At 35.9% G+C, this 16876-nt stretch overlaps 1 protein-coding gene across 17 annotated transcripts in view; it reads left to right on the top strand.

The window, feature by feature from the left end:
* The first annotated feature begins 1352 nt into the window (after window positions 1-1352).
* The window catches only part of Glut1 (Glucose transporter 1), a 122584-nt gene continuing 107060 nt past the window's right edge, over window positions 1353-16876 (top strand). For all 17 annotated transcript variants that reach the window (XR_011330006.1, XR_011330005.1, XM_069814966.1 and 14 more), the window contains exon 1: window positions 1353-1492. The gene's annotated coding sequence lies outside the window, so the exon portion shown is untranslated. The remainder of the gene's footprint in view (window positions 1493-16876) is intronic.

Below are 16876 nucleotides of genomic sequence, written 5' to 3'. Positions count from 1 at the left end.
CGCTTCTCTTAGACAAATAAAAGTTTAATTTCATTGCAAACACAATTTTTTATTTCCTTCCCAAATGCGTGCATCAAAGGGTTAAGACAGTGATGTCAAAGTAAGCGCATTTTTCTGATCTTGACGTCGTGCGCGGGCAGCAAGCGCAAAGTATGGAAAGAGGAAGGGTTGTGTATATGAATAAGCAGCCTGTTGGATTAAGAAAACAGTGGTGCACAAACTTCAAACGGAACGTGAAATTTTATGTCGTTATTTTTATATGGCTGCTTTCTGTTTGATATTATCTATATTGTCTGTAAAACAAAAGTACTAACACTGATTTCTTAATATTGCACTTGTGTTTTAAATCTTAATAACATAATAGCGAGTTAAGAAGGGATATTCACTTAAATTCCATAGTAGTATAATTATACTGTATTAAGTGAATGAAACGCATCATTCATAAAGAAAGTGATATTCCAAAGAAAGAGATTGAGTATGACATGATAAGTTGGAATTTATATTGTTGGTATCTTTAGCCTTACAAAAGTAATCAATAAACTAATCAAAACAATATTACAGTACAAAGCAAAGTTACCTAGGTACTAGTGCAACTAATATTACATAACAAAACTCTTCTCGCATTATGCTTTTAAGGTGATATTTGTTAGCAACTTCCTATCATCAGAATATTAAATTATTTTCTCGAAATCTGCTGAAGCTATAGAGCTGACATTTTTACAACATATGGGCACGCATCTTCTGCTTATGATGTAACAGTAGTTGCTTTGTTAATTCATTTCCTTACAAACAATTTCCATGCGAATATTTTCAAAATTTTCAATACACTATCTTCAGTAATACGTATATTATACGGTATATTAGATTTACGAAAACATTCCGTAAGGCTACTAAATAAATAGACGTATATCTGAAAATTTCACTTTTCCGTAAGAAAAGTTGAAAAAATATTTCTTTTGAATAAAAAAAATCAAACTTGTGAAAAATGAGCATTAAAATTAAAACTTACATTCTTATAATGCACTTATACTTTTGAGGCAAATCTAAAAATTAACATGGATACAGTTTTAATAAGTTCTCTTCCCTTTATCTATTAAATCAGTGCTGGCCATCCCTGAATATAGCTCGACCAAGCGGCATATACCACCTCTTTCGTCTGTCTCTTTCCTTTTCCGCTGTAAAGCGCTCAGGCTCTCCTGAGCTCTAAAGCGCGCGCTTGCTCCTGTGGGCATCAATTGACATGCCTGCCTTAAGATTTCACCCTCCTACGGACACAGACACATTGCCCACGAAGTGAATTCTCCCTTCATAATTGGTTCTATATTTATGATTGTTTTTTTGTTGTTGCAGGCAGACTACCGGCCCGTCACTGCTTGGGACGTGGCAGTAACCTCTGTCCCGCCGCCGTACTAGATAACGAAGAGTTCTGTGACTGTATGCTAGCCTCCTTCTCCAAGTACTAGGCCTGGACATGGCTCTGCTCTGCCTCCAGGTAAGAATTGTCCACATTGTGAAGTAACGAAGAATTGGGCTTCTTGTCTTCTTTCATCAACACTAAATACGTAGTCTTTTAGGATTCTTTGAACATGTGGGCATTTTTTAAATAGTAATATTTGTGGTACAAACATTATTCTGCATTCCAGAATTGAAGGGGGGAAACGTGCAAGAATTAATGTTTATATAATAATAATAATAATAATAATAATAATAATAATAATAATGGTGATGATGATGATGATAACCGAGCGAGATAATAGTGATAAAACACAGGGCTTGCATTTGGGAATTCCTGGGGCAGACCTTTCTAACGGAATTTTTAGTAATTTCTTAACAACTAGCAATCTATTCAATTTTAAAAGTAAATTCTGGATTAGTACCTATTTCTATTACACGATGAAAGAGTAATGGAACGGAGAAAAATTCTCTCTGGCGCCGGGATTTGAACCCGGGTTTCCAGCTCTACGTGCTGATGCTTTATCCACTAAGCCACACCGGATACAACCCCGGCGCTGGATAGAATCGTCTCAGATTAAGCTCCAACTCTTGGGTTCCCTCTAGTGGCCGCCCTCTGCACTACGTCATAGATGTCTATGAACGTAGGACCGAAGTCCACACATGTGCTGAGGTGCACTCGTTATGAGTGACTAGTTGGCCGGGATCCGACGGAATAAGCGCCGTCTTAAATCACGAAGTGATTTACGCATATCATATATATTATTTTAATGTACCGAAGTACATATGATATTTCCATGCAGATATTCTGCGTCATCATACGATGAAAGAGTAATGGAACGGAGAAAAATTCTCTCCGGTGTGGCTTAGTGGATAAAGCATCAGCATGGGTTCAAATCCCGGCGCCGGAGAGAATTTTTCTCCGTTCCATTACTCTTTCATCGTATGATGACGCAGAATATCTGCATGGAAATATCATATGTACTTCGGTACATTAAAATAATATATATTTCTATTACAACTAAGGCCGTGTCTCAAAGCTACATTTTCAGCCGAAGTGAACTAGGATGTTGACTAAATAGCCGGATGTGACGTCAGAAGTTACAATCCGAAGCTACGTAGTGAATAGCAATCAAGTCCGTAGTAGCTAGTAAACGAAAATGCTTGATTGATTGTTGACTTGTTTGCTAAACAAACATGGATACCTCATTAATAATTGGGGGTTATGAAATCTGATGATGCTTTGGAAATACTTCACTACCCTTCACTGCGTTTTTATTTAATGACGCTACTGCTGACTAATCCGGTCAAGCCTCTGCGTCGTGGCGTGACGTCGAAAAAGTTCGTTTTCAAGTAGTAATCTTATCGAAACGTTGAATGTATTTTCGTGTTTTACATTCGTTTTCTTAATTAAGTTACTTCAAATTCAAAAATATTGTGTTCGTAATACCGAAGTACCGCACCCTAAGGTGACTAACAAGTTAAAAACTTAGGTGAATAATGGATGATACTGGATGATGATGATGATGATGATGATGATGATGATGATGATGATGAACACGACTGCACTTCACGGAAACAGCCGGATAAATCCTTTGGAAATAAAATGAGTTCAATGTAGGACAACACGTTAACTTGGAACATTGACATTGTTGGTATGTGCGTTACATTTTTTTAATATTGCAATATTTCAGGCCCTTACCATTTATTTCGATTGTTTATAACCAAACGTAATTTTCATAGACATCTTTTGAATATCTTTTACAATTCTAAATTTTTCTACGTTTCTTTTCTAGTGTCTCAGGAAATTACCATTCAGTTCATAAACCTGAGAATTAAGTTTCTTGAACTGTTTACTGGGAAAGTGTTTATAAACAAGGAATTCGAATTTCCAAAAAATAACAGCTGATAACTCGTAATTAAACTGCATTAGGACACTGCCTTCTTAATTTATTGCTATACCGTAATTTCATGGCTTTGAGAAAAATAGTCTATGAAGAAGGCCATGATTCCAGCATACATGTTCAAAGCTCTCTAGTGTGTAGTTTACAAGTCAGCTAGATGCTAGCTATTAGCATGTAGTATAGACTTGAGCTTTGAGACACAGCCTAAGATATACGAGTAAAAATCATATTGTAATATTGCGAAAAATCTCAATCCCGATTGTTTGTACATTGTGCACTGGTCGATAGATGGCATGGGCGTAAGCGTAATGGCCGGTAGATGGCAGCAGTCAAATGTATCAACAACAATGTACAAAACGTACCATGGTGGTACAATGTACCACCCTACACAGTTGTGAAATGACCTCGAAGTTAAAGTGGTTAAATAAAATTTGAGATCAAATAATAATAATAATAATAATAATAATAATAATAATAATAATAACAATGATAAAGATGATAATAATAATACACGTATTTACCTACTTTGTTGGAAATCTAGTCATTATTTGACATGTTTCTATTTCACAAGTAGGCATATCACTTTATTTTCGTATGAAGTAAAACACACGTTGCTACGTGTTTTTACATGGCAACGTGTTATAAAAGTTTTATAACACTCATTATGCAAGCGAGGCAAATGGCGGCGACAACAATGCTTGTTTATTTTACGTTGCTATAATAGCGTTACTAAGAAACGCTTACCTGGCATTCTGGGTTATACAGTATAAGAGAAACTAAATTTTAACAGTCTTAATACGAATTTATTTTCTTCTCATTTTTAGCAAAATATAAAACACGTAGATAAATATTGTGTACGACTAGATGCAGAAGTAGCTTTATTGTACTCGTGGGTCTTAAAAATCCCATGCGGTCGTGTCCTAATCTGATCCACTCTTGCATAAAGCTGCTGCACCTTGCAAGTAGTTTCGGGTTATGGCCAGATTTTCTCGTTGCCAAAAATTTCAGAACGGCCCAGAGATTCACTCAGTCCTTTGTCAAATGGTACTACCACCAATCGATTCTTTACATAGGTTTTGGTTATCGATTTTTTTTTTTAATGAACAATCAGTATGATATAGTTTTCGAGAAAAAAGATTGATACAGGTGGTCCGAAACACCTGGTATATATATTTTATTCCTCAATATAATTACATTTTTACGAGACTATATTTTATAGCGTATATTGGCTTTGGCTTTCAACCGATCGCAGATCAGTCAGTGACATCATATTGTTTTGATCGACCATGGTTCTTGGCTTTGATAGACAGTAGTTGTTTGGTATATTGTGGGGGTCAGCCTATGTGTAAACTCTTCCTGATACATTATCAGAATCCTATAATTTGCCACCATCAACTCGAAGGTGAATGTTAAGTTATATTCTTAAGTAGAATTTAGTGTAAGTGAGTTAATTACAGAGATTTCTTAAACCGCTAGTAGGAGCCATACGTAGATATCAGTTCCCAAATCAGAAAACAGACTCTCAAAGCCACAGGTTCAGAGAATTTAATAAAACGTTACGCTTGGGTTTGTTTCACAAACTTGGATTTTAAGAAAATGGGAAAAAACTGCACTATAAAGGAGATTCCTTAGTTATATGAGTCACACGCAGACTAGACTTCAAACCTGAAAACAAGAGAGGTCATAGAGTACGAAACATAATTGATAACAGTGTAGACTTAATGGAAAATAACTCGTTTAGAGGGAATGGATGACGAAAGATTAACAGGAAAGCATGTATTTATAGGCACGAAAGAGAAATAAAGCTGGGTAGATTAAGAAGGCAAAAATTTAACCCGGAAGTGTAGATAGTAGAAGAAATATCTATGTAGCTGTGTCAAGAAATATGCTTTTTATATTTTTCATGTGTGCTTTTCTGAAGAGAGACTGTGGTCAAATGACTGTGTTAGATCTGGTGATTCTGATGTATCTTAGTGGAAAGAAATGAAAATGCACGAAAATAAAAGGAATACAGAAATTATTATTATTATTATTATTATTATTATTATTATTATTATTATTATTATTATTATTATTATTATTATTATTATTATTATTACAAGGTATCTACCGAAAATGTGAAACAAAAATTAGTTTCTTTTTAGTTAGTATCACAACTTAATAATTATTCATAAGCACGGTGAAAACATTAATCACATTTCAGGCATCTTACGATCTGTGGTCAAGCTAGTTTGTTAAGTTCTCTGATCTTCATTTCAATGGACTTCAGCTCTCCAGTTTTTTCTTCAGATAACATTTATTTTTGCAACTTCAATAAATTGTTTCAGCTCCATCTTAGTCAAGATTAAATAAGTGAAGGAGAACAATACGCGTAATTTCGTTATCCACGATCACCGGAGTTTCTTAAATTCCGCACCTTTCGTTACTTTCGTTACCAGTTACTTAAGTAGTTACTTTTTATTATTTTCGTTATCAGTAGAGATACTGTTGGCTATTATTATTATTATTATTATTATTATTATTATTATTATTATTATTATTATTATTATTTTACTGTTATTACTACTTGGAAATTTATCTTTTGAAGAGGTGAGAAGTTCAAATATCTTGGAGCAACAGTAACAAATATAAATGATACTCGGGAGGAAATTAAACACAGAATAAATGTGGGAAATGCCTGTTATTATTCGGTTGAGAAGCTTTTGTCATCCAGTTTGCTGTCAAAAAATCTGAAAGTTAGAATTTATAAAACAGTTATATTACCAGTTGTTCTTTGTGGTTGTGAAACTTGGACTCTCACTTTGAGAGAGGAACATAGGTTAAGGGTGTTTGAGAATAAGGTGCTTAGGAAAATATTTGGGGTTAAGAGGGATGAAGTTACAGGAGAATGGAGAAAGTTACACAACTCAGAACTGCACGCATTGTATTCTTCACATGACATAATTAGGAACATTAAATCCAGACGTTTGAGATGGGCAGGTCATGTAGCACGTATGGGCGAATCCAGTAATGTATATAGAGCGTTAGTTGGGAGGCCGGAGGGAAAAAGACCTTTAGGGAGGCCGAGACGTAGATGGGAAGATAATATTAAAATGGATTTCAGGAAGATGGGATAGGATGATAGAGAATGAATTAATCTTGCTCAGGATAGGGACCAATGGCGGGCTTATGTGAGGGCGGCAATGAACCTCAGGGTTCCTTAAAAGCCAGTAAGTAAGTTAATACTACTTCTAATACTGCTGCTGCTGCTGCTGCTAAATCACCTGCCGTCAATGATGAGTGTAATGCAATAAAGCAGTGGTACTCAATCTATGGTATGCGCCTACCAAGGGGTACGTATCCCACTGATCAAATAATGTAAAAATTCTGTCATACGGTATTTACTTTATTATACATATTGATTTATTACTGCATTGTATTACAGTTTCTTTTGCAATATTATCTCTTGTTTTTTCTTGCTGAATACCATTTTACGTAAATTATTATTATTATTATTATTATTATTATTATTATTATTATTATTATTATTAATATTATTATTAGTAATATTCTTAGTAATAATATGATTATTAGTAATATTCTTAGTAATAATATGATTATTATTAATATTCTTATTAATAATATGATTATTATTAATATTATTATTAATAATATGGTTATTATTATTAATAATATTAATATTAATAATATGATTATTATTATTATTATTATTATTATTATTATTATTTATTTTTAGTATCTCATAGGCTTTTGTTAATTCTTAAAGAATTGCAATGCAGTTTGGGGATACAAATATATTTTGGGTGTACGCTAGTAAAAATGCTTGAATGCCACTGCAGTAGAGGAGAGGCAAGGGTCGAAACTAGACTAGAGAATAAATATGCTGACAATGAGAATGTTCTCCGTTTGTTGAAGATAAGAAATTTGTGTAGACAATGACTTTCGATTACGGTATACCAAATACTTCTTGGACGAAAGCAAAGTAATATAAAATATTAACAATCATAAAAATCATTGAGAGACCTTTCGGGACACTTTCACTGTCGAAGAAAAATAAATACTATCAAAATTCAATTATCTGCGAATTACAAATACGGCAAGGAGAATATCAATGGCATACTAAGGTCTTTAGATGTTTATTTACAATTCATTTTCGTAGTTAAATTGTGCTGTAGGTGTTACGACTTCAAGTGAAGGTGTAGCGAATAATGTGACCATGACACTATTTAAATAACAATACAAATTCTTAAACGTTATTCAGCATTTAGTCCGACACCTGTTACATGGGGAACAATACGTTTCATGTACTGCAAGTCATTATCTTCTATTTTATCTTTTTTGTTTTTTCGTCTCTGACTACTTATGCTATCTGTTCATATACAGTATGTCCGTGAAGTCTTAGCGGGGTTTTAATCATTATATAATTGTAGTGAGACAACTATCGAGATATGAAACAGTCACTAAATTAAAGAAAACTCTCAAAGATTTTGTCTTATTATTGTTCTCATGCTTATCTGCCGATCGATTGATTTTACTTTAATTAATTATGAAAAAAACTGAAATGATCTAGATTCAAGCACTATATTTAGATACTTTTCCAGAAGGCGGTGGTTGTATCAGAGGTAACATAGCAACAGTTTTTTGCCCAAGTTGTGAGTCCGTGAGAAAAATAGTTTCGGTAAGGTGTTGAAATTTTTTTCTCTAGTCCTACATTTCAATTTAAAATCCTAGATCCTGTGCTTTATAGTCTATACATATCATTAGATATTATAATAAAAAATTCCGGCATGAAATTTAAATGTTGTAGGACGAGATAGATTTTGAAAATATGAAAGTTTCTTTTCTATTTGAATCAGTTAAAAACTATTTAACTGAGGATGATGAACAGTGGTATAAGACTGCATTATTACCTGCAGCGGGAGGGTGGTGAGTACATAAAAGGCAAGACTGTGGCTTGAAAATTGTAGAAAATTGACATTTCACCCGTCACCCCTTTTTTTCCTTGTTAGGAGGGAGGGAGGGAACATCCCACGCACTACGACCTGAGGTCTCTTATACACCCCACTATATGGGATGAGTTGCGTGCCCACCGATCCTCTACGCGCACCGACCTAACCACTTGACACCCTTAACGACCGGTCCCTACAGCCAACAGAGTCCATGTACCACTCCTGCTTCGGCAACCCCCCCCCCCCGAAGGCTCCCTTAACGGTCCGAGGCGGAAGTATTTTTGGGGGTATTTGCATCGCGTCAAATGCAGGAACATTCAATATTTCGGACTTACGTTTCGTTCCCATCATCCAGAAAGCATCCATTCTCAGAGCTGTACTTCAGGACTGTTCAACTCTTGCAAGCGGATCCAAGAAATTAATTTTATCCATTCCCCTGTTTTTTCCTACTGAAGAAACAGATGTGGAGCTCCGAAAACTTTGGATGTGTCTGCATTTATTGCACAATACAAATACTACCGCTTTCTCTCTACAAGGAAACTTGGAACACATTTGTCATAAATTTTAATTCCACATTTACCTTTATTGCTCGCATAAAGTAACCCCATTTCTCATGAACATTTTTTGTATTATGTTATTATTATTATTATTATTATTATTATTATTATTGCCACATTTTCAAGCCGTGGAAGCCCTTCGCTGCTAAATTGACAATAAAAGTCATAGTATTCTTTACAGGTGTTCTTACAACCGCACATTTTTAACACCTAATGTTTTTAGAAGTTACCTAAATATCAAAGTCTTGGTTTTCCCAGTGATCTACATTCATGTGCTAGTTCTTCCAAAACTCCCTTAAGAATCTATTTTCCTTCTGGGATTCTTGTTACATGTCCTACACTTCAGCCTTTTAACTTTGTTTTTTGATACTATGTTGGGTTCTTGTATAACTATAAAATACTTCGTAAACTTATTCAAAATTTTACGTTCAAACATTTTCATTTTATATTAATCTATGTTTGTAATTTCCCAAGTTTTAGAATCATACGTAGTATAGGAGCAATCAGCAATTTGTGTATAATTATGCAGTTTTCCTTTTCTTTAAATTATTTTTCTTTCGAAAATGTTAGTACTCGTAAAATATAGGAACATCAGTTTTCGTTGTGAATAATCTAATGCAAGTTTCTTATCTTACAATGTTAATCGAATTTATTCGTGCTCATAAATATTTAAAATCATCAGCTCTGTTAAATTTCTTTGTGTTAATATGTAGGTGATTGCATTGAGATGGATTTTCATTTATTTGCAGTGTTTAGTGTACAATTCAACACTTGATTTCGTTGATTAATGTTCTGTAATATAGTTAAATACTCGTGATATTTTCTTGATGTTTAGTATTTTGATTTTAACTTCAATTTTATTTACAGATTTCCTTCTTACAGCATACATACATACCCTTAAAATTCGTTCTGATATTGATTTATATTGTTTTCTTCGCTTTCTTACTTCGATTTTGCTTGAATTAATCCTGTTTATAGATTTTACTTTTACAGCATGTTTTATATATTTAGTTGTCTTGTATTTAACGTTTCCTAATTATTTTGTACTTTGATTTTGTCAACTTCAATTTTATTTACAGAATTTCCTCTTACAGCATACAAATCCTTAAACGTTGTTGTTTTATTATTATATATTATTTTCTTGATTTTTTTACTTCGATTCTGCTTGATTTAATGTTGTTTATTCATTTTCTTTTCACAGCATGTAATCAGTGTTGTTTGTTCGTTGTCTTGGTAATGTCTAACTTTGTTATTGCAGTTTCCAGAATGTATATTTTGTTCCTGTGTATGGCTCCACGTTTTTTCATTCGTTTCTTTTAAATGTTAATAATGTATATTTATTTGTTTGTTACTTTCGTGTTTCATATTATTACTACGATTCTTCAAACGCATGTTGGATTATCACTGTTTTATTAGTGTTATTGTTGTAATTGCTATTTGTATCTGTTTTCCAAAAGCTTATTGCTATAATTTCTACGCCTTATCTATTGTTCATTGTTTCCACAGGTCATAAATTTCAGGCAGTATTATCAGTTTTCTTAACAGTAATTACAACAGTTAAGCTGCGGTCTTATGATAGGTTGTAATAGTACAACTGAGGTGCATCATATTTACGTTCACAACTTAACTACTGTCTCTCTCTAGTACGGAGCATAAAGACGGAACAAACCGTGTGATTTGCACATGTGTAAACAAGCAATACAGTCATCGTATGTATATTCGTATATGGATTTGCGTTTTCTTTTCAAATCCTTCCCACGTCACAACGCTATGTATAAGAACACCAGTATTCAGGACATTTGATATGCTTATTTTCTCTTAATAAACGTGTATAATTTATTTTATGTGTATGGGAATATATGCGCACGCAAAAGTGGACACTATCAATACATTAAATTTTTTCGTCATTTCTTACTCGTCTTCATCATTGTCACTACTTCCATTGTTACTTATTGTTCATCTTTCTTCCATTGTCAGTCATCGTCTTCTCCGTCGTTAGTCATCGTCGTCGTCTATCCATTCATCGTCTATTCACTTTGAGTTGTCCATCATTCTCTGTCGTTCTTGAGTCATATCATTGTCTGTCCTCTTTGCGTCGTAAGTCATTGTCTATCCTCTTTGTGTCTGTCATCGTCTATCCTCTCCTCTCCTCTCCTTGTGTTGTCTGTCATAATCTATTCTCTTCTCTCCTTGCGTCATATCATCGTCTATCCTCTCCTCTCCTTGTGTAGTCTGTCATAATCTATTCTCTTCTCTCCTTACGTCATATCATCGTCTATCCTCTCCTCTCCTTGTGTAGTCTGTCATAATCTATTCTCTTCTCTCCTTGCGTCATATCATCGTCTATCCTATCCTCTCCTTGTGTTGTCTGTCATAATCTATTCTCTCCTCTCCTTGCGTCGTCTGTCATCGTCTATCATCTCCTCTGCTTGCGTCATATCATCGTCTATCCTCTCCTCTGCTTGCGTCATATCATCGTCTATCCTCTCCTCTGCTTGCGTCATATCATCGTCTATCCTCTCCTCTCCTTGTGTTGTCTGTCATAATCTGTTCTCTCCTCTCCTTGCGTCATGTCATCGTCTATCCCCTCCTCCTCTTGCGTCGTCTATTATCGTCTATTCCATCCTATCCTTGCGTCGTCTGCCATCGTCTATTCCATCCTATCCTTGCGTCCTCTGTCATTGTCTATTCTCTCCTATCCTTGCGTCGTCTGTCATCGTCTATTCCATCCTATCCTTGCGTCCTCTGTCATTGTCTATTCTCTCCTATCCTTGCGTCCTCTGTCATTGTCTATTCTCTCCTATCCTTGCGTCGTCGTCATTGTCTATTCTCTCCTATTCTTATCCTATCCTTGCGTCGTCTGTTCCATCCTATCCTTGCGTCGTCTGTCGTCTATTCTCTCCTATTCTTATCCTATCCTTGCGTCGTCTGTCGTCTATTCTCTCCTATTCTTGCCCTATCCTTACGTCGTCTATCATCGTCTATTCTTTCCTATCCTTGCGTCGTCTGTCATCGTCTATTCTTTCCTATCCTTGCGTCGTCTGTCATCGTCTATTCTTTCCTATCCTTGCGTCGTCTGTCATCGTCTATTCTTTCCTATCCTTGCGTCGTCTGTCATCGTCTATTCTTTCCTATCCTTGCGTCGTCTGTCATCGTCTATTCCATCCTATCCTTGCCCTATCCTTACGTCGTCTGTTATTGTCTATTCTTTCCCATTCTTACGTCGTCTGTCATCGTCTATTCTCTTCTCTCCTTGCGTCGTCTGTCATCGTCTATTCTCTTCTCTCCTTGCGTCGTCTGTCATCGTCTATTCTTTCCTATCCTTGCGTCGTCTGTCATCGTCTATTCTTTCCTATCCTTGCGTCGTCTGTCATCGTCTATTCTTTCCTATCCTTGCGTCGTCTGTCATCGTCTATTCTTTCCTATCCTTGCGTTGTCTGTCATCGTCTATTCCATCCTATCCTTGCCCTATCCTTGCGTCGTCTGTTATCGTCTATTCTTTCCCATTCTTACGTCGTCTGTCATCGTCTATTCTCTTCTCTCCTTGCGTCGTCTGTCATCGTCTATTCTCTTCTCTCCTTGCGTCGTCTGTCATCGTCTATCCTCTCACCTCGCGTCGTCTGTTATCGTCTACTCTTTCCTCTCCTTGCGTCGTCTGTCGTCGTCTATCCTTTCCTCTTCTTTCTTTCCTTCCTTCCTTCGTCTCTCATCGTGTCACCTCTCCTTATGTCGTCAGTCATCGTCGCTCATCCCCCCCACGACGGCTGAAAAGGGCACAAAGTCTCTAAAACAGTCGCCGAAATATAGTATAGTGTGTGTATAGTTTGGAATAATACTTCTCTGTTCTCCTCCTCCTCATCCAATCACTATTCGTCGTTTCCTCGCCTTGTGTAGCCATTCTTCTCCATTCCCACTTGTCCGTTCTTCTTTTTCATGGAAGCAATACACGGTACCATTGTGATAGCATTGTAACTAAAATTAGAAGGCACGTACGCTAGGTATCCAAATTACTGTATGTTTAACATCGATATGTTAGCATGCCTTGAACCTTGAATGCTTTAGTAATTGTTATATTTCTTTGCTATTTAAATTGTTGTGCTGTGTAGAAGCTTAATTTTATTTTCGTCTTGCACCTTGCAGTGATGTCCGCTTCGTTGTTGTAAATGTCGTTTTATGTTAAATAGCGGATAACAGTTCACACTTGGTAAAACTACTCATCATAAACCTGACCAGGTTCTTTATGTTATGATAGACTATATTTAATATAAATAAGATTCAGAGTCTTGTGTAGGGAGAAATGTTGAGCCATGCAAAAAATCCTACCCGAGTTTCATCTGCAATTGGTAATTGATAATTCAACTATGAGTTTATTAGTCCTTAAAGTTCGTTGTGTGTAAAGTTCATTGATAATACAGGGTGTCCGGGAAAGACCTGACGAAAAAGAAGTAATTATATATCTGAAACTATTACAGTTATTACCTCAATGTTTTCACAATTAGAAAGAGAAACTCAATAAGTTTTGTTACGTAGCAGCATGTTACGCGTGTGCATAACATTGCACGAGGAGAAAACGAGAAAAAGCTTGTTCTGCACAGCGTATGTAGTCAGTCTTGCTCTGAGAGCTGGGAATGCAAATTGTGCGTGTATCAAGTGAACAACCGAACAATGTTTACCACAGTAGAGGAAGCAGAATGCGTTTTATGTCTGGCTGAATTTAAGTCCACACTATGCTAACCATGTGCGCGCTTTTCTCGATGACACATCCCCTGACCGTTGGATTGGGAGAGGTGGACCTACGTCATGGCTACCACGGTCGCCGGACATGACCCCACTGGATTTCTTTCTGTGGGGTTTAGTGAAAGACGAAGTGTATCGCACTTCTGTGACCGATATTGCAGAGTTACGTGGCCGAATGTACGAAGCAATAGGACTAGTCACACCGGAGATGCTTTCGCGTATGTGGCAGGAGATTGAGTATCGCCTGGACATAGCCCGGGCCACAAATGGTGCTCATATAGAGGTATATTAAAACTTACTGTGTTTCTCTTTGTAACTGTGTGAACATCACGACAATAAATGCAATAGTTTCACAGATACAGTTATTTCTTTTTCATCAGGTCTTTCCCGGAAACTCTGTATATTTACATTTTCAACTATGGATATTATCTCAGTAGAATTGTATAGATTTCAGTCATTTATTAAAATATCATTATGTATGCAGGGTGACTTATGACAAACATGTCCGTCTTGTAGTGGTAGTCCTCCAGATTACAGTAATCAGAAGACGTTTTATGGACAGAGATATGATTTTCTACGATTTAAATTATTGAAGTTAATTTCTGAAGATCGCACTTCTGTTGAACTCGCTTCATATCTCAAGTGGTAAACAAACACTAACCTAATCCACAGTATAGAGAAGTATAATAGTAAATTATGCAACGAGCCTATAATGATAGTAATTAAGAAGCGAGTATGGATGTTTATGAAACGAGCGCAAGCGAGTTTCATAATTTTCATACGAGCTTCTTAATTACCATTATAGGCGAGTTTCATACTACTTTTTATGCTCGACCATATTTCTAACTTGAAATTATTCATTTTATTTGTATCTAACTGACCTTGAGCAATACCTCGTAAATTGTGAGATGTGCGCAGGCGCGAACGTATTGATTTTTTCCGAGGAACAGATGTCCACATTGACCTGGATAGCCTATACGAACCTACAGAGTAAACTAAATATTAACTTTGATGTAACATTGAAATTAAATTAGACATTGAAAAACGAGATGACAAATTGAATTTACTGTATTTGAATATTATTTACAATTAACGCTAATTATTATAGTAACAGAACATAACCTTCTGCGACAGTATTGGATTTCCAGCCTCCGTGACTTTTCGCTAATTCTCTTTCGATTGCATATCCGAGAATAATCGATACTTGCGGTTTTATAACGGTACAAAGCTGACTTGTCATTGGCTGAGGTTTTATAACGTTACAAAGCTGACTTGTCATTGGCTGAAGACCTGTACTTTAATGAGTAGGTGTACTTTAATGACATGCATTAAAGGACTGCTACCAGGTGTGTAATTACTACATTTCGGCATGGTCGAGCATAAAGGTATTTATCGTGCCGGAAGCATCCCAAAGCTCTTCAGTACAAGTAGATTTGTTGTGCACCCGTGATGCAATGATTTGTGCGCTATTGTGCTTCCCGATTAAGCTATACTCGTCATTTACCACACAAATTCCTCTCTAGCCACGAAATGTATGTAACATACCTCTGGCGTTGGTTTGCCTTAGCTCGCAGATCTACACGACTCGTGCCCCTGTCAGATAAGGAATAATGTTTCCATGTGATGTAAGCTGATGACAATATTTGGCGGGATTGTAAAAATAAGTAAATAAAAGGTACTACGTAGATTTTCTATGCAAGTAAAAAAACGTGCTAAAAATAAAAAGTACTATATCTAGTACTAAAGTACTACGGGTAGAGACCCTGACTGGCATTGACTTACGGATGTGGTAACCTCGCACTATTGCGACACAAGTTACAGCTGGCGCCAGCGTTTTTGGCGTGTGTCGTAGATATGTAGTGCCCGTTTGTGAGCATGTTGCTAGTGCAGCTGAGAATGGTACCACTTCCTATACAATTCACATCAGGCATTTTCCAAACACAGTTGTCAGACTGACTGCGGAAAATATAAAACACTGGCACTTAACGTTCCCATTACTTATTTCACACGCCAAAAACGGTAACGCGGACTGTATCCACTGAACGAAGCAAGCATCACGAGGCAGTCTCTCTTCGTGGATACTCGGCTTTAATCGTCTAGAATCCACCAACACTGCTACATTCAATCTTTGAACATACCGCAAGAAGCACTCAGAATGGCCACTACCATGTGTTAACGTGTTTCTTATAATGCATAACTTAATATTGCAGACATGCAAAATTTGTCTCTCATCTCTCGTCCAAATCGAATTTCAGCCTGAATAACATTCAAAGATAGAAGTATCGTTTAACAAAATACTACTGCTATATAACAAAGTTCTCAGCATTAGATAACTAGATAACAGTATTAAGAAAAGACTAGTATCTTAATATGTTCATTTAATTTATTGTATTCCATAGATCTCACATTGATATTAGCTTTATGATGTGGAACAACCATTTCTTGGTGAGATGAAGTGAAACCGAGAATTCGCCATAGATTACCTGACTTTTCCTTACGGTTGGAGTTGGGTGACCAGATTTAAAATCTCAAAGCATTTAGAAACTCCTTGAAATAATTTAAAGTAATGCTAGGTCGTAATTCTAATGAAAATTGTGGAAAAATATTGAATAAAACACATTATTAACGCTGTAACATAACGTGTAAGTGCAAGAGCTTGAGGTTTAGTAATAGAATTTCTTGGAATTTATAACAGGAAACATCTTGGAAATGAGTTTTAGTAGAACAAAGGCTGTGATTGTTCCAATATGGAACCTATTTTTCTGATCTGTTGACAGAGAATTTATTATCGAAAATATCCTTTCTACTACAGCTGTTGGTTCACTGAAATAGCTAACACAAATTTTACAATAATAATGATATTTTCATAAGACATATTTTTATTACTAAGACTTTTTGAATATGTCAGGCGGAACTAGCTTTGAAAGGAATATGCCATTTTTCTAAAGTTATTGGTAATTTCTTCATGCCCACTGCATAATTTTCAGTAACTCTTCGTCTTTGAATTGACTTTTTAGTGATTGTAGACTACTCTGTGTTTGAAAGTATGATATTTTCTGCTTTTAATTTTACTTCATAGACAACCCAGTAGACGATTTTTTTTATCCTTACCCAATGAATAAAAAAGGGACAGTGTACATCCCTTTATATTTTTGTCGGGATAACGAGAGAGACAGTCATAAAATGGACATTCCAGTTAAAAATGGGACGTCTGACCATCCTGGGTTGGGAAAAACTTTGCAGAAACCTCAACCAGGTAATCAGCCCAAGCGGGAAT

The sequence above is a fragment of the Periplaneta americana genome, chromosome 2 (assembly GCF_040183065.1).
Source record: "Periplaneta americana isolate PAMFEO1 chromosome 2, P.americana_PAMFEO1_priV1, whole genome shotgun sequence".
In the NCBI taxonomy this organism is placed as follows: domain Eukaryota; kingdom Metazoa; phylum Arthropoda; class Insecta; order Blattodea; family Blattidae; genus Periplaneta; species Periplaneta americana.
The sequence above is the reverse complement of the archived record's forward strand: the minus strand, read 5'-3'. Positions and strand labels throughout refer to the sequence as shown.